The following is a 22,608-nucleotide window of genomic DNA, read 5'->3' on the forward strand; positions in this document are numbered from 1 at the left end:
TCATGCCTAGCTTGATTTGGTTATAACACCAAAATTACAAGTATATTCTGCTGAATATTTTCTATTAATCTATCTTTTAGATTATTATTCCTCTTTTCAACTGTATATAACCTGCAATTAAACATATCTATTGCATTCTTAATTTTAGTACTACATTTTTTCTGTATCAAAATATCCTTTTCTATAGATTCCACTTCTATAGTAAAATTTTCAATCTCAGCTTACATTTTCATAACTAGATTAGCTATCATACTTTAATGCTTCTGTAACTCCCAAGTCTGTGTAATCTGTATCAAGACTATTTGATGCTTTGAACTGTTCGTATTCTTGTTTTTTTTTTTTCTCTTGGTCTTACTGTACACCTAGCAATTTTTTATTGACTGCCAAGCACTCTATGTGAATGATTTTATGAAATGCCTATAGGGAAAACATACAGATTCTAGATGCTGTTACCTTCTGCCAAAGAAAATTTAATTCTTTTTTAGAGGGAAGTCAAAGTAGATGAACAGATCAACTCATTCCAATCAGGAACAGAGAGTGCTTGAGTTTGAACACTATTAAAAAGATTTGCCTGCCTGTGGTTTGTCCTCACTCTTATGATACTGCTCTTCAACAGATTCTACTGTAACCTGAGCCAGAACAACAAACTATCAAAAGCTCCATGCAAATTCTCCAGTTGCTTTCTGCTTATCTTTTATACCATACTCAGCTTTTATTCTTTTTCTCTGCACAGTTAAGAGTTAGAAAACACAAGAGAAAACCCAGTACAGAATGAGTCTGTATCCTTCTCTCCTGACTCTTAACTGACTCAGCAGCTCTACAATGCCTTCAAAAGGATTTTAGTTTCCTAGCACTTCTTGTAGTTTTAGCAGAAAATTTAGTCTTCTACAAGTTACTCCTTCATAGGCAAAAATGGAGATTTGGATGTGGATTTAAAGATAACCTAACACAGGTATTTTACCAGGCAAGGAGTTAGTCAGTGAAGTCAAAAGTTGAATCCAGAAGGAAACCCAATTAGTATAGTTCTGTCCTAAATGGTATCTCATATCTGACTGTCAAACTTATCAAGCTACCTTCATAGTCAGTCATCAATGCCATCCATTTAAACATACTAAATATTTAAGATGAACTAAGCTATGTCATTCTCATCTCTCTAGATGAGTCTGAAATAAGACTTTACCCTAGAGACCCTAGAAAGAGTCCCTCTAGCAAGCCATCAAGCATGGTAATTTTGTTGACCCCAACAGAGACATCAAGAAATCTATACTCTACAAAAGTCCTAAGAGCTGATAGCTTATAACCAACAACTTCTTAGCAAACTTTTAAACACACGTCATATGGTTACTGATGTCTAACCAACTTCATAGACATCATTTCAGAATCTGGGCATACAAGTATTTTTTTTTTTTTTAACTGGGACAAGCCTATTTCAAAATTTTTGAAAACTGGAACCTGCCTATTATTCATAATAATAAATAAGAATAAAATTAAGAAAGTATAACAGAAATGTTTATATCACATGGTAACAGATCAATTATATATGGATTCAGTATACATTATAGCATAGAGTCTGGCTATTTGAAACAGTACTCAATAGTCAAATGTGGCTAATGAGTATCTGAAAGAAGTTAGTACAAACTGAATTGTGACATAAATGTAAAATACATATCAAATTTCAAAGACTTAGTAGAAAAATAATATAAAATAATTCAATAATTGTAATGAATATCACAGGAAAAGAAAATAAAAATGGTAGCTGCTGGGGTAAAAAGTGAAAAGAGAATTACTGATTACCTGGTAGAGATCTGTAGTTTTACAAGATAAAAAGAATTCTCAGAGACAGATAATGGTGATGGTTGCAAAACAACATGAAGTATTTTCATGATAACAAACACAATAATGGTTAAGTTGGTACATATTAAATGTATTTTTAAAAAACTAAAAACACTTAGGTGCCTAGGACAGTAATAAGCATTTGTTATCTCACAAAATTTTAACTTTAATTAAAATTAATTGTTTCACTGATAATGCAGAAAAGATACTTTGAATATATTTAAGTGAAATACATTACTAAATTAAATCCATCTTTAAGAAAATTTTTTAAAAATACATGTTCAAAAACTTCCTAGAGAGGACAGAAAAAGTCCTTCCCAAGTTGAGTTCATTTCTCAGTGAAAAATATAAGGGTTGTGTGTTTAGCTAAATATTTCCCAAGAATCAAATCAATAATGTTAGATTGGGACTACAGAGTTGGGTAGTGGAAAAATGAGTTTCAGATATTAACAGATTCAGATGTAGCAAAAGTGCAAAATGTTTGAGTACTCCATGTAAAAAGGATGAGGGAGAAAAATAATAATGACAGAAACAGGAAAAATTTAATTTATAGTAGTCCACATGGAAATAACTTTGATAGTTGCTATTATTTTATTTTATATGAAATAATTTCATTTTATAATAATGACAGAAACAGGAAAACCTTCATTTATACTACCCACATGGAAATAACTTTGATAGTTGCTATTATTTTATTTTAGATGAAACAACATTATTTTAGACATGCAAGAAAAGCTATTTCAGGATCTACTTATTTAAAGCAAGCAGCTGGGTATAGATAACAAAAGCAACAACTTGTTACAGCTGAGCACACAGCATCCAAAGCAAACAGGCTAGCCCCTGAATATAATTACTTTTTAAGGGAACTGTGACCACAAAATATGTTTCTTACATGAAGAACTGTACATTACTTGAAAGTATTCAAATGATGTCTTGATTTGAACCATACATCCCAAGAACTTCATGTTTTTATTTATATGGTTCTACTGTGGGGATGTGGGGATATTTTGGGAGAAAAAATGAATAATGGAGGGTGTGGAGTAGATCAAAATAACCACTGAGTGAATTGGACTGCAGTTTTTATTTATGAGACATCCTTATTTTTTATGCCAGAGTGGTTGCAAAATAAAAAAAAATAATAATAAATATATTTTGTTTACAATATATAAACATTTCGGTATTGAGATGCCATGAGAATTTTTGAACTACATAAATAAGTTCAGTATTGATACATGGAAAGGGGTATCACTGAGCAATATATAGTGTAGAAGAGATTTCTAACATAGCTTTCTGAAAGTTCTTAAAGAGAATGATCAGTATCATAATATAGTACAAATGTGATTCAATAAATATGGCACTACAAAATTTCTTAACTGAAAGTTGTAATATTTTACATGAGTACAAATTAATTTTAGCTTCTTGTGTTATTTAAACATACTCTTATGTGGTACATTAGAACATTCTAATTCAGTTTGCAAGAAAATCACACTATAGTTTTGCTTTGTTTTTTGTTCCCCTTCAACAATTGAAGACTGAACAGCACTAAATACTATGGCACTCTTTACTTGGACAGATTATGTCATTCAAATTCTCTTTAGTAAGCAATAATGAATACTATGTTTTCTCTTATAAAATAATCACAGATGCTTCATTACTTGTAACATGCATGTGCTATAGATGAACTATTACTCAAAACATTCACATGTCATAACTTATCAGAAGAATAAAATATATCAAGATTATATATAGAATGAAATAATACAGGAAAGATGAATGCAAACAAGAAAACATAGAATTGTAATGATACTGGCTCTGAAGTATTCTATTATTATTTTACAAGATAGTTATCAAGGTGAGAATATTTTTTTTCATAAATATTTCAACTCCCTATTTCCTCTGCAAAATTTTGCATATTTGTTGAGTCTTCACTTAGTGCACAGGGACTTTAAAATATTCATGATGTGACTCCTATAGTAGATAAGCTTGCTCAATTGCTTTAAAAACATTTTTCTTGGATGTTTTCTTAATCTTCCCTCCCAAAAGAAACTCATCCAAAATAAAATAAGTCTTCTCAAAATGAAAGATGATAACAAGTTCACAACACTGTCAAGTAATTTACACATAACAGTTAGTTATTTCCAGACTACTTGATTCATTTTCCTTATCCTCAATAGCACAGCAAAAGGCAGACTAAAATATCTTTTGAAAATGATCTTCAGATCTCACCACTCAAGGAAGCACATTTGGGTTTCCTTGACAAATGATTTGAAAAAGTTCTCATGTGATATTTTCCTTCTCTTTGTATGACATTGGGACATACCATTTCAGTAGTCTACACTTGATCTAACAACTGAAAAACAACATACACTGCATGGTAACTGCTGGACATGGACATGGTGATGTTTAGCAGGGGTGACTGAAGGGAAGCCCCTGGAAATGTGCTAAGGAAAAGAAGCCATGCTGCTGTGGTGAGGCAGATTTCAAGAGATGAAAAATTTGACAGAGTGCATTGAACAAAAATGAAGATGGGTTTATATGGGAAAAGATATCTAATTAGAAAAATAGGAAGAAGTTAGAAAATGCACAGGACATTAGGATTTCAGAACATAGTGCCAATAATTTTTGGGTGTCACATGTGCTTAATTTTCATAAGAAGGTTTATGGATTTTCACACCATTTTAATATAAAAAAGAGAGCTCTGTAAATGTATTTCTTAGTGTGGATGAGTCTCTTCATCCCTATCTCCAGCACATACACAGAGACAATTATAAACTCTAGACAAAGGAACAAAAGGAATCCTACCTGAAAATGCTAAAAAGGACTAAGTCAGAACACTTCAACATGTCGGCTTAGGACCAGACTTCCTCAACAGGACTCCCATAGCACAAGAAATAAAAGCAAGAATTAATAACTGGGATAGATTCAAACTAAAAAGCTTTCTCTCAGCAAAGGAAACTATCAGCAATGCAAAGAAAGAGCCTACAGAGTGGGAGAAAATCTTTGCCAATCATACTTCAGATAGAGCGCTAATCTCCAGAATCTATAAAGAACTCAAAAAACTCTACACCAAGAATGTAAATAATCCAATTGACAAATGGGCTAAGGAAATGAATAGACACTTCACAGAAGAAGATGTACAAGCAATCAACAAACATATGGAAAAATGTTCAACATCTCTGGTAATAAGAGAAATGCAAATCAAAACCACCCTAAGATTCCATCTCACCCCAATTAGAATGGCAATTATCAAGAATACAACCAACAACAGGTGTTGGTGAGGATGTGGGGAGAAAGGTACACTCTTACATTGCTGGTGGGGCTGCAAATTAGTGCAGCCACTCTGGAAAGCAGTGTGGAGATTCCTTAGAAAACTTGGAATGGAAACACCATTTGACCCAGCTATCCCACTCCTTGGCCTATACCCAAAGGACTTAAAATCAGCATATTACAGAGATACAGCCACATCAATGTTCATAGCTGCTCAGTTCACAATAGCCAGATTGTGGAACCAACCTAGATGCCCTTCAATTGATGAATGGATAAAGAAAATGTGGTATATATATACAATGGAATATTACTCAGCCATAAAGAATGATAAAATTATGGCATTTGCAGGCAAATGGATGAAACTGGAGAATATCATGCTAAGTGAGATAAGCCAATCTCAAAAAACCAAAGGAAGAATGATATCGCTAATAAGTGGATGATGACACATAATGGGGGTGGGAAGGGTTAGTGTTGGGGTTGGAGTTGGGTTTAGGGAGGGGGGCAGGAATGGAGGAAGGAAGGACTGTATAGATGGAGGGGAAGGGTGGGAGGGGAGGGGGGGAAGGGAAAAAATGGCAGAATGAATCAAACAACATTACCCTATGTAAATTTATGATTACACAAATGGTATGCCTTTACGCCCTGTACAAATAGAGAAACAACATGTATCCCATTTGTTTACAATAAAAAGAAAATAAAAAAAAAAAAAAACCACAGTGAGATACCACTTGAAAAAAAAAAAAAAAGAACACAGAATAGAGGTCCATTTAACACTTTGAAAAAGGCAATGTCATGTCATTGGGATGGGAACTGGTTTTCCTTCCTCTTTTTGCTTAAGAAGAGGCCACAGACTGGTGGGTACAAAAACATCTTTAAAGAAACCTGCATCCTGGGTTCATGAAAACCCAGAAAGCAGAGAGTTAATCCCCAGATCATGGAAAGTGAGAGGTGATGCCAAAAAGGAGAAAACCTGATAGTGGGGACCCTAATTCTGTGGATACCTTTGGCCTACTTCTCTTTCTAACAACTGAAGAAGACATTTGTGGACAGATGGGAAACAAATTAAATCTAACAGACCTGAGCTCTGAAGATCCATGTGGGGGAATTTTCTGATGACTGACCTAATGACAACTTAAAGAATCTAAACTGTGAGGCTAAGTCATGAACAAAACATGGCAAATGTGTGTGTGTGCATGTTTTGGGGATGTGTATACAACAGTTGATCCAGGGAAGTGGAAACTGCCTTATAAAAACAAATTAAAAATGAGAAATAAATCAAAATGATAGAAAATAAAAATCGTATCTCTATAACTTTGAATATAAATGCCATAATTCATCAATCAAAAGGCATCAGATAGAGTGGACATGAAGTCAAAGTTAATCAAAAAGAACAAAGAATGCTGTATCATACCACTTAAGGGAATTATACATCAATAAGACATACAAATTACAAATATCCATGCCCCCCAAAATGGAGCATCTACATATATCAAACCTTTCTCAATTTCAAGAATCAAATAAACCAAAACACAATAATATTGGGTGATTTTAATATATCCCTATCAACTACTGGTAAATCCTCCAACCAAAAACTAAATAAAGAAGGTTTAGAAATATACAATACGATTAATAATTCAGACATAACTAACATAGAATATTTCATCTGTTAGTGAATGAATACACTTTTTTCTCAATAGCACATTGATCCTTCACTAAAATAGATCATAATTTAAACCACAAAGCAACTCTGTGTAAATACAAACATAGTGCTAATACCTTGGACTATATCAGATCATAAAAGAAGGAAATGAGAAATCAATAATAAAAAAGAGAGGTTACCCTGACAACTGGACAATAAAAACTACACTATTGAATAGATAATGGACAACTGAAGAAATCAGTGATGAAATTAAAAAAATACATACAGGTAAATAAGAAAAGTGACACAGCAAATCACAATTACTGGGACACTATGAAGGAACTTCTAAGAGAAAAGATTATTGCATTATGTTCATTTGATAAAAGAATAGAAAATTCTAACTAAATAACCTAAATTACATCTCAAAGCCTAAGAAAAGAACAAATCTATACCAAAACAGTAGAAGACAGAAAATAATTAAAATCAGTACCAAAATCCACAAAGTTGAAACAGAAAATTTAAAAAGTAAATGAAACACAAAGTTGCTTCTTTGAAAAATTAATAAAATTAATAAACACTTAGCCAAGCTAATGAAGAAAAGAGAAAACTCAAATTACTAAAATTTATGATGAAAATATCACCACAGATACTACTAAAATGCAGATGATAGAAACTATTGTGAAAATCTGTAATTTAATACAATAGAAAATCACAAAGAGATGAACAAATTTCTAGAGAAATATGACCTACACAAATTAAAGTAGGAGGACACTGAATATTAAGCACACCAATTTCAAGCAATGAAATAGAAGATGCCATCAAAAACCTACCACAAAAAAATGAAAAATCCCCAGAACCAAATAGATTATCAGCCAAGTTCCTTCAGACCTTCAAAGAAGATTTTACCCCAATATTTCTCAAATTATTCCATGAAACAGAAAAGGGGGAAACACTTCAAAACTCATTCTATGATCCTAGTTTCGTCCTGATACCAAAACCAAAGATTCATCAAGGAAAGAAAACTTCAGACTAATGTCCCTGATGAATATAAATGCAAAAATTCTAAAGAAAATACTGGCAAATTCCATACAAAATCATTTTAAAAAGAAGAGTACAATGATCAAGTGAGTTTCATGTCAGGAATGCAAGGTGGTCCAACATACATAAATCAATAAAATAATTCATTACATCAATAGATTAAACACAATAATCACATGATTATCACAATAGACAAAGAAAAAACATTTGACAAAATTTAGCATCCATTCATACTCCATATACTAAATAAATTAGGGATAGTTGGAACATTCCTCAATATTGTAAATGCTATATATGCTAAACCCAATGCCACTATCATTCTAAAGGGAAAAAAATTAAAATTTTTCCTTTAGAAACTGGAACAAGAGAGGGATGCCCTTTTATTTTACTCAATTTAGTACTTACAAACCTCACTGGAAAAATTAAACAAAAGAAATGAAAGTGATATGAATAGGAAAAGAAGATCTTAAATTATCTCTATTTGCCAATGACATGATTCTATATTTAGAATACCCAAGAACTCCACCTAAGGGCTTCTAGAATTCATTAACAGATTATGCAAATTAACAGATTTATAATTAACACCCAGAAACCAATTGTGCTCCTATATATCACTGATGAATCAGCTGAAATGAAATGAGAAATCTCTCCCATTCATAATAGTCTCAAAAAATGTTCAGGTATCAATGTAACAAAAGAGGTGAATGACCTCTACAATGAAAGCTACAGAACATTAAAAAAAAGTAATTGAAGAACTTAGAAGATTGAAAGATCTCCCACGTTCTTGGATAGGCAGAATTAATATTCCAAAATGGCCAAATTACCAAAAGCATTATAGAGTTTTAACTCAATTCCTATAAAAATTCTAATGATTTTTTTTCATAGAAATAGAAAAGTCAATCATGAAATTTATTTGGAAAAACAAGTGGACCTCAATAACTAAAGCAATCCTTATTAGGAAAGTGAAGCAGGAGGCAACACAACATTACACCCTAAGTTATACTACAGAGCTATAGTAACAAAAACAGCAAGCTATTGGCACTAAAACAGACATGAAGACCAACAGGATAGAAAACACAGAAGCAAACCTACATATATGCAGTTAACTCATTCTAGAAAAAGGTGCCACAAACACATTACTGTTCAGCACATGATGCTGGGTAAACTGGAAATCCATGTATAGTAAAATTTATTCTCTATCCTTCAGCCTGCACAAAACTCAACTCAATTTAGGTCAAGGATCCAGACATTAGAAGAGATTGTTTACCTCACAGAAAAAAAAATAGAGGACAAATTGTCCACCATTTTAGCATAGAAACTGACATCCTCAACAGAATTTCTAAAGCATAATAGGTAAAATCAAGAATCAATTAAATGCATGACATCAAACAAATATTCCTCACAGAAAAGAAAAAAAGAATGTGATCAGAATGCCTACAGAATGGGAGAAATCTTTCCTACCTGTGCTTCAGGACAGCATTAAACTCTAGAATATATAAAGAACTCAAAAAAACTTAACACACACACACACACACACACACACACACACACACAACACATACATACAATAATCCAACCATTAAATGGGCAAAGGAATTTATCAGCTACTTCACAAAAGAAATACAAATTGTCATCAACTATATGAAAAAATGTTCAATATCTCTAGCATTTAAAGAAATGCAAATCAGAACTACAATGAGGTTATCTCCCACTCCAGTCAGAATGGCAAATATCAAAAATACAGGTAATAACTGTCGGGGTTTCCGGGACCCCCAGCCTTTGGGCATGGTCAAGATGGCGCCTGACGCTGAGCCAAAAGAGGCCAGCTATACAGTAAACAACCAGCGAATTCCAATGATTGGCTAGTTAACGATGTGATTAGAGCATTCCCCCCTCGTGTACCTATCCTATGTTTGCAGCTGTCCGCGGTTTACCTCGTGTACTTTCCCCTGATTGGTTGAAGTGTATATAAGCCTGGTGGGTGGGAGAGTAAAGGGTCTGAAGCGGCAGAAGTGGCAGAAGCGGCAGAAGGGGCAGAAGGGGCAGAAGCGGAAGAAGCGGCGAAGGCGGAGGCTGAAGCTGAGCTGGAAGCTGGGAGTGCGCGGAAGCTGGAAGAAGCTGGGAGAAGGGAAGCTGGGAGTGCGCGGAAGCTAGGAGTAAGAGAAGTGTACGAGAGGGACTGTGCACAATAAACTTCCAAAGCTTCAGACGTTTGTCATGTCTCTGCGGGCAGAGGGAGCATGATAACTGGTGCCGAAACCCGGGACATGAAGGGAAGATGAAGGCCTTATAAAAGAAAACGAGGTAAGATATTTGAAAAATTTTTTTTTTGTATACAAGTTAAACCGGTTATAAAAAAGTTAAAGGGTGTCAGGATGTGCCATCGGCGGTCCTGGGGACACGCGGAATGCGGTCCGGTTGAAAGGTATCGGGATCCTGACGCGTAGAACGCGGGTATCGGGACTCGCCATCAGCGGTCCTGATGCGTAGAACGCGGGTTGAAAGGTATCGGGACGTGCCATCAGCGGTCCTGACACGTAGAACGCGGGTTAAAAGGTAACGGGATCCTGACGCGTAGAACGCGGGTATCGGGACGCGCCATCAGCGGTTCTGACACGTGGAACGCGGGTTGAAAGATATCGGGATGCGCCGTCGGCAGTCCTGACGCGTGGAACGCGGTCTAATTAAAGTGAAAGTAGAAACACGTTTGAAGCGGTCCAATTAGGTAGTACGTGAAAAGCCGCTATAAAAATTCTAATGCACACTTGATAGTTTTCCTTTCAGTAATCTCGTTGCTCCTGGCAGCTAGGCCACTGTTTGTTATTGTAATTGCCATAATTAAAGCCATTCAAATTAGTAACAATGGGGTCTGAATGCAGCAACCCCTCAGGGAACTATTAAAAAACCATGAGACACCATTATTCAGAATGCAGCAACCCCTCAGGGAGAAACACTGGGGAAGGACTAGAAAATAAGGAAACCACTGTATGATCATATGTTCAAACCCTAGTAGAAATAAGCCCAGGGCTTATAGAAGAAAAGCTGCTCAGTGTGCCACAAGGGGGATCTTCATGAACAGGATCTAATAGTAACAGAAAAGAATGCTTAAAGAGAATAAAGTGAGGAAAAATTGAGTGGTGGTGACCTAGAAAATAATTGCTCAAAAAATATAAGAACAAGGGAAAAAAGGGAACTAAGTCTAACACAAAGAACCCCCAAAAAGAATAACCAAGTGGTAGTGAAAACTTAAGAACAAGGGGAAAAGGTAGGAGAAACCTAAGACTAATAGAAAGAGCTTCAAAATCTGTAGAACCTGCCCGTATTTGAGGAGCAAATGGAGATACCATCAACCATTAAAAAAACGTTAAAGAGGCAGTTAAGACTATTTGGAGACAGGTATGCAGAGCAGTGTTATCTGGAGGACAATGTCTAATTGGAGAAGCTCAGTGGCAAGAAATAACTGTTGAGACTGCTTGCAGAAACACAGTGGCAAGGTTTCCCAATAGAAATGTTAATAGGAGAAGGCCAATACGCTTCAATAGATGCACAAAATCAGCAGCAAGGAGATAATGCCCTAACAAAAGAGATAACTATAGTAAAATCTGTTACACCTTATGCCCCAGGGCTATGTCCAAGATGCAGAAGAGGAAGTCATTGGAATAGTGCCTGTCAGCCTATTAGAGATAGGGAGGATAATTTCCTAGGGTTGAATCCTGAACTTCAAAAAAACGGGAGACAGGGCCCTCCCCGGGGCCCGCAACAAATATACGGGGTAATTCAACAAGTTCTCCGACGGTGGTATCCTCCCACAGAGAAGGGGAGTGCAGAGCCACCTCAGGAAGTGCCAGATTGGACATCTGTGCCACCTCCAGACTCATACTAACCCCAGATATGGGGGTGCAGATGATTGATACTGATTGGCATGAAAAAATCCCACAGAACAGTGTAGGACTATTACTAGGTAGAGGTTCCTCAACACTAAAAGGACTTATAGTACACCCAGGGGTTATTGATCCTGATTTCACTGGACAAATAAAAGCCTTGGTCTCTTCACCAAAAGGAATTACGGTCATCTCTCCAGGGGATCGCATTGCACAAATGCTTATATTGCCCAGTCGACATTCTTTGTGGCCCAGTAAAAATACAAATAAAAGACAAGGAGGTTTTGGATCAACAGGAAACACTTTAATAAACCTTACTATGGATATGGGACAGAGGCCCCTCCTAAAATTAAAAGTGGGAAATATGGAATTTACAGGTTTATTAGATACGGGAGCAGACAAAAGTATTATCAGCGCAATGGTCTGGCCAAAGCACTGGCCATTGATCACAGCAGCTCAGAGCTTGAGAGGCTTAGGAGTAGCAGAAAGCCCCAATCAAAGTGCTTCCTCATTATCGTGGAAAGATACAGAGGGACACACAGGAATATTTCAGCCATATGTCTGTAATGTTCCTATTAGCCTATGGGGACGAGACGTCCTGCAGCAAATGGATATGAAACTCACCACTGATCAGATTTACCAAGGGACTCCTGTAAGAAATATGTTACAAAATATGAACTATGATGATAAAAAAGGATTAGGAAGACATAGTCAAGGATCTACCCAACCACTGCCTTTACTTCCACCAAAAAATGATTCTCATGGATTGGGTTTTTCCTAGGGGCCACTGATAAACCATCAATCCCTATAATATGGAAAGATGATAAGCCTCGCTGGATTCCACAGTGGCCCCTAACAAAAGAGAAGCTAGAGGCAGCTCATAAGTTAGTACAAGAGCAGGTACAAGCAGGTCATTTACAACATTCTACCTCTCCTTGGAATACCCCAATATTCTTAACAAAGAAAAAATCAGGAAAATGGAGGTTATTACATGATTTAAGAGCCATAAATGAACAAATGTACCCTATGGGACCCATCCAATGTGGACTCCCTCTTGTCACTGCACTACCAAAAAATTGACCTACTATTATTCTGGATTTAAAAGATTGCTTTTTCTCTATACCCTTACACAAAAATGATTGTTGGAGATTTGCTTTTACTTTGCCCTCTCTTAATCACACTCAGCCTGACCAGAGATTCGAATGGACCATGTTGCCTCAAGGTATGGCTAACAGTCCTACTATATGTCAAATATACGTAGATAAAGCATTAACAACTACTAGACAAAAGTTTAAGAGATTGTTGATTTATCATTATATGGATGACATACTTATTTGCCATCCAGAAAAAGAAGTTTTGTTAGAAGCATTACAATTTATAACTCAAGCATTAGAAAAGAGAGGACTAATGATAGCTCCTGAAAAATTACAATTAGAGGAGATCCAAGAATATCTGGGTACAAGGCTCACTGCTACTACAGTCAGACCAACAAGGTTGACCATCAGGACAGATCAATTGAATACCTTGAACGATTTTCAGAAACACTTAGGTGACATTAACTGGATCAGATCCTATTTAAAATTATCCACAGGGGAATTAAAACCTTTATTTGATATATTAAAAGGTAATCCTGACTTGAATTCCCCTAGGAAACTTACTCCTGAAGCACGGATATCCTTACAGCTAGTAGAGAATAGACTTCAGTAGTGTTACGTTGATCATTGTGATCCTACTCAACCATTAAGTTTAATCATAATCTCAGAGAAGCATACCCCTTTTGGCATAGTTTGGCAAGGAGGACCTCTGCAAAGTATAAATCTCCCTAGCTCTCCGGCTAAAACATTGCAATCATATCCCCAAGCTATTGCTCAGGTAATATTCAAGGGAATAGAATCTTGCATTACTGTTTTTGGAATCCATCCGTCTATTATTATAACTTCTTAATCCACTCAGCAAATTAAATGGTTAATTAATAATGATGATGATTGGTCAGTATTATATTGTTCCACTTCAGCTCAGTTCGATAACCATTATCCCCAACATCCCTGGATTCAATTCTGTAAAAATACTCCCATAGTTTTTCCAAAAGTGACTAGTGTCCAGCCTCTTAAAGACTGTGTAACCATTTTTACTGATGGCTCCAAAAATGGAGTAGGTGCAGTACTTATCAGTAAACAACTTCACACCATAATAGTTCCACCCAACTCCGCACAGGTTACTGAACTTGCAGCTGTAATATTAGCCTTTAAATTAGCAGATAATCAGTCATTCAACCTTCTATCTGATAGCTTATATATCGTTAACGCTTTACAGGTTCTTGAAACGGTACCTCGTATTTCTTCCATGTCCACGGTAGCTTCTTATTTTATTACGCTACAAAACCTTATCCTACAGCGTAAACATCTATTCTATGTAGGACATATTAGAGCTCATTCTAATTTACCAGGACCTTTGGCCAATGCTAATGACTTGGTAGATTTGGCCACCAAATCGATCTTTGTTTTTTCCATAGAGGAACAAGCAAAACTCTTTCATGAAAAATTTCATGTAAATTCCACTACTTTGAGCAGAAAATTTCCTATATCTAAATGTATGGCTCGACAAATAGTAAAAAATTGTCAACATTGTGCTCCTTTAATCCCAGTACAATCCTTTGGAGTTAACCCCAGGGGATTGCTGCCTGGTCATATTTGGCAGATGGATGTAACCCATATTTCTGAATTTGGTACTGTTAAGTATGTACATGTGTCAGTAGACACTGCTTCAGGGGTCATTATGGCTTCCGCTCATTCTGGAGAAAAGGTAAAAGATGTCATTCAACACTGCCTACAAGCATTTGCTGGCTGGGGCATACCTAAAGTTATTAAAACAGATAATGGTCCTGCTTATACTTCCAAAAGCTTCCGGTTGTTTTTACAAACATTTAACATCCAATCAGTCACTGGCATCCCCTATAATCCTCAGGGACAGGGCATTGTGGAAAGAGCACATCTTACTTTAAAAAATTGTCTAAATAAACAAAAAGGGGGAATAGGAGCCTCCTACAAGTCTCCTAAAGATAAACTTAATTTAGTTCTTTTCATTCTAAATTTCTTAATTCTGGATAGGGACGGCCATTCTGCAGCTGATCGACATTATAATCCCCATAATACTCCTCAAGTATGGGCAAAATGGAAAGATATCCTGACAGGTTGTTGGAAAGGACCGGATCCAGTCCTTCGTTGGGTCCGAGGGTCTGTTTGTATTTTCCCACAGGATCAACAGACTCCAGTCTGGATTCCAGAAAGGCTAATCAGAGTTTTACAGCATGCAAGTGATGCTGCTCCTCCTCGCAATGGCGAGTCTGAGCCTTCCTCCAATAACAAAAACTCAGACGGAAAGGCAAACCCGGAAACTATGGGTCATTGTTAGCTTGGCCATATTTTTCACTTCTAACTAACACATTTTTTATCCTTCCTTTTCTTGCTTTTCACCAATTCCTCTAAAAGCCTGTCAATTCTACTGATGATTTTTCAGGTCGTGCTGTTTTTGGTGACAAGGATATCTCCAGTCTTTCTTTGCTTTAACAGGAGGAGTTTTTGCACTTTGCCGTTGGAATCATACTACAAATCAGACCCAGAGTAGAGCAACTCGTTCTGCTGACCCTAGCTGTGATATTGCTTTTCCTCCCACGTCAGCTTGTGTATTTCCTCCCTTTTATGTTTCTACCAACTAACATTTCTAATAACACCTCTTAACTGTTCACTAACTGTGTGCTATCTCTCACAATACTGGAATGGTTCTTTTGCCACCCGTGCAATTTGCACATTTCTATCTTCCTACCAGTCCTAGTTTCTGTTGCAGATATAGAATTGCCAGTGCTATTATCAAGAAACAGAAGAGGCTTTGACATTGCAACAGCCGTGATCACTGCCATCACAGTCCTTGCAGTAGCAGCATTGACACAACCATAACAACGATCATTTGGCCGAGAATGCAGCTGCAGCCTTACAGACCATGGAGACTCTATCAGAGAGTGGACTCATTGTGGGAACAAGTAGATACCTTGCAAGAACTTTGGGACTCACTATAAGAACAAGTGGATACCTTGCAAGAACTTTTGGGACTGGGATGCATTTATTCCCTGAGAGCTGTTTGTGTTGCCCATATTGTAACTCCATCGGGATGTATATTGTTTCTGTATTTAATATGGCTATATGGTTTTTCTTCTGTTTATAGATTTGTCAAACAGCGGGCAGGCTTAGGAGCTATGGTGGTACTCCTCTGCCTTGGCCTCCTTCTCTTCATTCGTTTTGGCATGCATCTACGAGCTAGCCAATAGAGAGATCAAATTATCTTTCATCAGGCCATGACCGCCCTAAAGGCCGACAGCCCCCCATTAGTATGGCTCTTGATGCTGGACCGGTAGTCAAAGACGGGTAATGAAGGAGGTGGCTGTGTACCAACCTAAGACAGGAGCTGCAGCATGCTCTGCAGACTCTGATGACAGGTAAGGACATATGCTGACCACTCAGCCTAAGACAGACACGGTCCCGAGCCTTAGTTTAATAGTAAAGAAGGGAGATATGTCGGGGTTTCCGGGACCCCCAGCCTTTGGGCATGGTCAAGATGGCGCCTGACGCTGAGCCAAAAGCGGCCAGCTATACAGTAAACAACCAGCGAATTCCAATGATTGGCTAGTTAAGGATGTGATTAGAGCATGCCCCCCTCGTGTACCTATCCTATGTTTGCAGCTGTCCGCGGTTTACCTCGTGTACTCTCCCCTGATTGGTTGAAGTGTATATAAGCCTGGTGGGTGGGAGAGTAAAGGGTCTGAAGCGGCAGAAGCGGCAGAAGTGGCAGAAGCGGCAGAAGGGGCAGAAGGGGCAGAAGCGGAAGAAGCGGCGAAGGCGGAGGCTGAAGCTGAGCTGGAAGCTGGGAGTGCACGGAAGCTGGAAGAAGCTGGGAGAAGGGAAGCTGGGAGTGCGCGGAAGCTAGGAGTAAGAGAAGTGTACGAGAGGGACTGTGCACAATAAACTTCCAAAGCTTCAGACGTTTGTCGTGTCTCTCTCTGTGGTCAGAGGGAGCGCGATAATAACGTTGGTGAGAATGTGGTGGATAATGCTCACTCATACATTGCTGGTGGTACTGCAAATTGGTGCAATCACTCTGGAAAGCAGTATGTAGATTTCTCAAAAATCTTGGAATAGAGTGATCATCTGACCCAGTTATCCCTCCTCAGTATATATAGAAAGGATTTAAAATTAGTATACTAGAGTGATGCAGTCACATCAATTCATATAGGAGCTCACTTTGAAGAGCATAGCTGTGTATCCATACTATGTGCTCCTTCACAGATAAATGGATAAAGAAAATGTGGTATATATAGACAATAAAATTTACTCTGTCATAAAGAAGAATAAAATTATGGCATTTGCTAGTAAATGGGTGGAACTAGAGACTATCATGCTAAGTGAAATATGCCAGTCTCAAAAAACCAAAGGTCAAATATTCTCTCTGATATGTAGTTGCTAACACACAATAAGTGGTGGGAAGGAAATAACAAGTTTATCGTATTACACAAAGGGAAATGAAGGTAAGGAAGTGGCATGGGGATAGGACATACAACTGAATTGGACATAGCTTTCCTATGTTCATCTATGAATACACGACCAGTGAACTTCCACATCATGTTCAAACACAAGAATGGGATTCTAATTAGAATAAGATATATTCCATGCATCTATAATATCTCAAAATATATACACACACATATATCTCACATTTTCTTTATCCATTTATCTTTTGAAGGACATCTATATTGGTTCCATAGTTTAGCTATTGTGAATTAAGCTGTTATAAACATTAATATGGATGTGTCACTGAAGTATATTGATTTTAAGCCCTTTGGGTAAAAATCAAGGAGTGGGATAACTGGTTCAATTCTAAGCTTTCTGAAGAATCTCCATACTACTTTCCATATTGGTTGCACCAATTTGCATTCCCACGAGCAATAAATGAGTGTACCTTTTTCCCTCACATCTCACCAACATTTATTTTTGCTTGTATTATTGATAATTGCCATTCTAATTGGAGCGAGATGAAATTTTAGTTTTTTTGATTCACATTTTTCTAATTCCTAGAGAAGGTGCAAGCACCTATGTCCTATCATTATCACCCAACTATCCTGGAAATGAAGGTGTTCATTGCCTTCAATGTGGGAAGGGACAGGAAGAACAGGTGGGTCATTATTGGTTGTCTTTCACAGTAAACCATGAGTTAGAGTGAGGATCTTGTTGACTCATCTTAGCACCAAAGAAGACCACATCAGAATTGATAATCCAAATAAAAATACAAATCCATATAAAAATAGTAACCTCTCTATAACATATGCAGCAATCAATTCAAAATGGACTGAAGAATTACATATAAAAAACAATATAGGAAAACTTTTAATTAAAAATATAGAAAAGTATATTTGGAGTCATTTAATCTACTCAAGTCATAGAGATTACTCAAGTCACACCAGTCACACAGTCTGCTCAAGTCATTTGGGCTGCTTAGATCATTAAGTAACAGTGGTCCAACTAATGATTTCAATATAGCCTTACTGCACTGCCACCGAGGCTTATTTTAAAATGGACATTTTTTTCTTTACCTTTTCACATTCTTCCCCTTCCTAACCTGAGTGGAAGAACAAGATTACCTTTTCCTTGTCCAAGGCCAAGTTATCTGTATTTGAGCACATAACCAACAGAGGAGTCAAGAAATTCAGATTTCAGGGATGGCACAAGAAGATAGAAAGAATTGTTTGCCCCCAAACTAGCAAGTGAATCACAATAGCCTACAGGAAAGACTTGGGTTGTAGACTTTAAATGAATAGCTCCTTTAAAAACCCTCTGTTTTCCCTGATAGGCAGAATCACAGCATTTGGGGCAGGAGTTCTCTATAAAACTTCATTGCAATAAACCTTATTTTTCCTTCTTTCAAAACTCTATTATCTTTATTGACTAGGCACTGTGAACAAGAACTAAACTTTCAGTAACAAGCTCCACTGTCTATAGAGGGTACACAATCATAGTCTACCCGGGTCATAATGCCTACTTGTAATGGTCATAGTGACTATTCACTTTATAAAGGTCATGGAGGCTACTAAGGTCATTTCACAAGAAGGCCAGAAAGGATTTGCAGGTAATAAATGCTGAGTTTGTCATAGAATGCACTTGTGTCACAGAGGCTATCTGGGGCATAGAGGCTCTTCAGTGAAAAAAGTTATGGAGGACATATGGACTACAATGATCATAGAGGCTACATGGGTCACAGAGACAACTCAGGACACAGAGATTCCAGAGGTCATGGAGGCTTTAAAAGTCATAGAATATATACATGTAGTGAAGGCTACTTGGATCACTTTGTTAAATCAGGAAATAGAGGGTGCACAGGCAATAGAGACTATGAAAGACACAGAGGGTAAGTAGTCCATACTGGGTATGGAAGTCATGGCAGATATTCAGGACATTTGGGCTACTCAAGCCATAGATACTGTGCAAGTCAAAAAGATCCTGTAGGTCATACAGTATAATCACAGGCTACACAAGTCATAGGTCTAATATGTTTATTTAAGCTACTCAATTTATACACACTACATAGTTCATCAGGGATAATACAGTCATTACTGCTACTCAGCATACTGTGGGTATGAAGATCATAGAGTCTACATAAGTTCATGATTCTAAGGTCTTTTAAAGTACTCAGTTTCTAGAGGCTATGCAGGGTACAAAGTATAGACCACAGACTAAATGCACATCTTACAGGACATATGGGAAACATAGTTTATGCATGTCACAGGTGCAACTGTGAGAAATGAAAAGTCTGGTAATCCTCTTTCAGAATATGTCCTTAATTGACTACATTTGTAGGCATTTTAATTATAGCCATTCCCTTTGGTTGCTCTAATTTTAAAATTAGGCAATTGAATAAATTATAACCCCAAACTCCTCCAATCAGACTGAAGGGCAATAGTGCTCAGGCACTTTTTTCCTGAGCATGGCTGCAGGCACTGTTGCCATTTCCCTGAAGCTTTCTCTTGGGGTACAGCTGTCCCTGAAGCCACTGCCATGTGTGCCTGGAGACCTTTTCTCTAGATATTGCAACTGTTGTTGATACTGTCACATTAAACATGGCCCAGAGGTCACTGCTGCCCTCATTGCTGCCTCAGATGCCTGGTTGCCATCTATACTGCTGCTGCTGCTACTACTGCCACCACTGACACTGCTTTCACCAAACTCACTGCTACTTCCAGGAAGTAAACTGGAGGTTTTCTCTCTGGGTGCTGCTGCAGCTGCAGCCACAGCCACTGCTGCTGCCATTGCTGCCATAGTTCTTCCACCTGTTGCCAACACCACTGATGTCTGCAGCTGCTGCTGATCCCCTTGCTGCTGCCACCAATTCCTGCTACTAACACTTCCACCATTGTTCAGAAATCTGCTGTCAGGGACACTCCATGTTTGGTTGCACAGGGCCACACCCATTTTGAGGCACCAGCCAAAACCTGGGTTTGTTTAGGGTGCCAATGGTTTGCTGTCACTGGCATTTTGGGGCACAATGCCCTTGTCTGGGAACACCAGGCAGGACCTGGAGATTCAGTGGCAGGGTGCCTATAGGTTTGGCTGCAGCTGGGGTTACAATATGAAAAAATAAGGGAACAAAACACCACAAACAAACCAAGATGCCCCAATAAGAGAAGCCACTGACAACACAATAGAATAAATGTCCAAGAAGTTTAGAATGTCCATAGTCAATTTGATTTGCAAAGTAAAGGATTTTATACAGAGTTAAATCACAGAGAAATATAGGAAGTGAAAAATCAATAAAGAGTTAGAGATTGTGAAAAAACAAGCAGAAGTCCTCAAAATGAAGGAATCAATCAATTATAAATTAGTCAATTATAAGTTCAATGGAAAATATCACACACAGCCTAGGGCATTTGGAAGACAGAATTCAATGAAGACAAAATATTTAATGTTGAAAATAAAGTTGACCACTCAGAGAAGATGGTAAAAATCCATGAAGAGAACTTTAAAAAATTGTGGTATTAACTTGAAAAGATCAAATAAATTCTGCCTATCTAGGAAAATGTGAGGTCTTTCCATCTTCTAAGATCTTCAATTTCTTTATTTTTGGTGTTCTGTAGTTTTCATTGGAGAGATTTTTCACCACTTTTGTCAGATTGATTCCCGAGCATTTTATTTTTTGAAATGATTATGAACAGTGTAGTGTTATTTCTCTTTCAGTGGACTCATTACTGATGTATAGGAATGCATTTGAATTATGGGTACTGATTTTATATCCTGCTACTTGCTGAATTCATTTATTAGTTCCAGAAGATTTTTAGTGGAATCTTTTATATCTTCCAAATGTAGAACCATATCATTGACAAATACTGATATTTTGAATTCTTCTTTACCTAATTGTATACATTTAATTTCTTTCTTTCATGTCATAGATGCTTCTCAGGTTATAGAAGATACTTGAGTGATGGAGGCCAAACAGGTCACAAATGAGACTCCAGAAACCTCCAAAGTTGTCATTCAAATACTCAACAATGGGTGTAGCACTCTGCCTGTAAACCTAAACTACTGACTCCAACCTGGTGCCAAGAAACTTGCTCCCAATGATAAATTTTCTCCACCTTCTGGCAATTTCATGCTCCCTTTTTGAACAGTAATGGTCTCAGAATATCTACCACTGGGATTTTAATTTCATTAGTCTCCTTTATTATGTGCTAAAACATTTTATTTCAGTCCACCTCACTTATCCTTCATTCATTACATGACATCCCAGCCAGAACCAATCCATCTCTTCTTCAGCCTGACCAAGAAAGAGTAAGCCCCATGTCTGAAAGTTGTACATGTTGAAAACTAAGTTGATGAATGCTAAGCTACCTGTATTTAGCAATTTTGCATCCTGGTTGTCCCCTAACTCTGTTGAAACCTTTAACTTCCCTACTACCAATGTTCCAGAGAGACAATTCCATTAGTGCAGTCATTGGTTCCCAGGTGGGACAAATCTATCCAGTCATTTGTATAACCTTTGGAACTTGTAGTGCTCTAAATGTGGTAGAGGATAGACCTCAGAATTATGGGAACTTGGGACACTAGCATGGATACTTTACATAATAATTTCTCTATGGAACAAGATCATGTCAATTCCCTGACAAAAGCAGTCCTCATCATTCATCAGGTTTTTTTCCTCCTTCCTGCCTGGAATTACACTTGGCAGTTTATGTCTGACAACTGTAATCCAGGTGATCTCCTACTTCTTTAGCAATAACTTTCCTATGTTTTGCTAGCTTCTTCTAGTGTTATTACAGATGAATACACTTGCTGTGGTTCCTGGCTACCAAGGTGTGACCAATTCATCTAAGAGAAGGGCTGTGAGCTTGATTAATTCACACAGTTCTTAGGGACTGCGCACATCCTAAAAGTTATACTGGTCATAGAGGAACTCAGGTTATAGAAACTACATTGGACATAGAGGTTAGTCAGTTAATAAAAGCTATTCAGGTCATCAAAATATGGAGGACCAGAGGCTTCAGAACACAGAAAATATGCAAGTCATACAGGTTACTTAGGTAATAGGGTTTCACAGATCACAGAGGATACCCGGGTCACAATGGCTGTTTAGGTCATAGAAGCTGCCAAGTCCTTAGGATCTACTAATTCCATATTTTACATAATGTATCAGCCTGTGTAGGTCATAAAGGCTGTCAGGATTACATAGGTAATAGATGCTTCATGGGTTATAAATGATATAGGGTCATAGAGGTTACTCATACTGTAAAGATTATGTAGGCAATAAAGGCCTTCTCAGTTTTTTGAGACTGCCAGGTCCTAGAGTTTACACAATTCATAAGGGCTTCTCAACCCATAGAGATCATTCAGACTATTAATACTACACAGGTCATTTGGG

At 37.4% G+C, this 22,608-nt stretch overlaps 1 pseudogene; it reads right to left on the reverse strand.

Moving 5' to 3' along the window:
- Positions 1–3,762: 3,762 nt before the first annotated feature.
- LOC124973097 (AP-1 complex subunit sigma-2-like) lies at positions 3,763–4,206 on the reverse strand (annotated as a pseudogene).
- Positions 4,207–22,608: the final 18,402 nt, after the last annotated feature.

The sequence above is a fragment of the Sciurus carolinensis genome (genome assembly GCF_902686445.1).
Source record: "Sciurus carolinensis chromosome 14 unlocalized genomic scaffold, mSciCar1.2 SUPER_6_x, whole genome shotgun sequence".
Classification (NCBI taxonomy): Eukaryota; Metazoa; Chordata; class Mammalia; order Rodentia; family Sciuridae; genus Sciurus; species Sciurus carolinensis.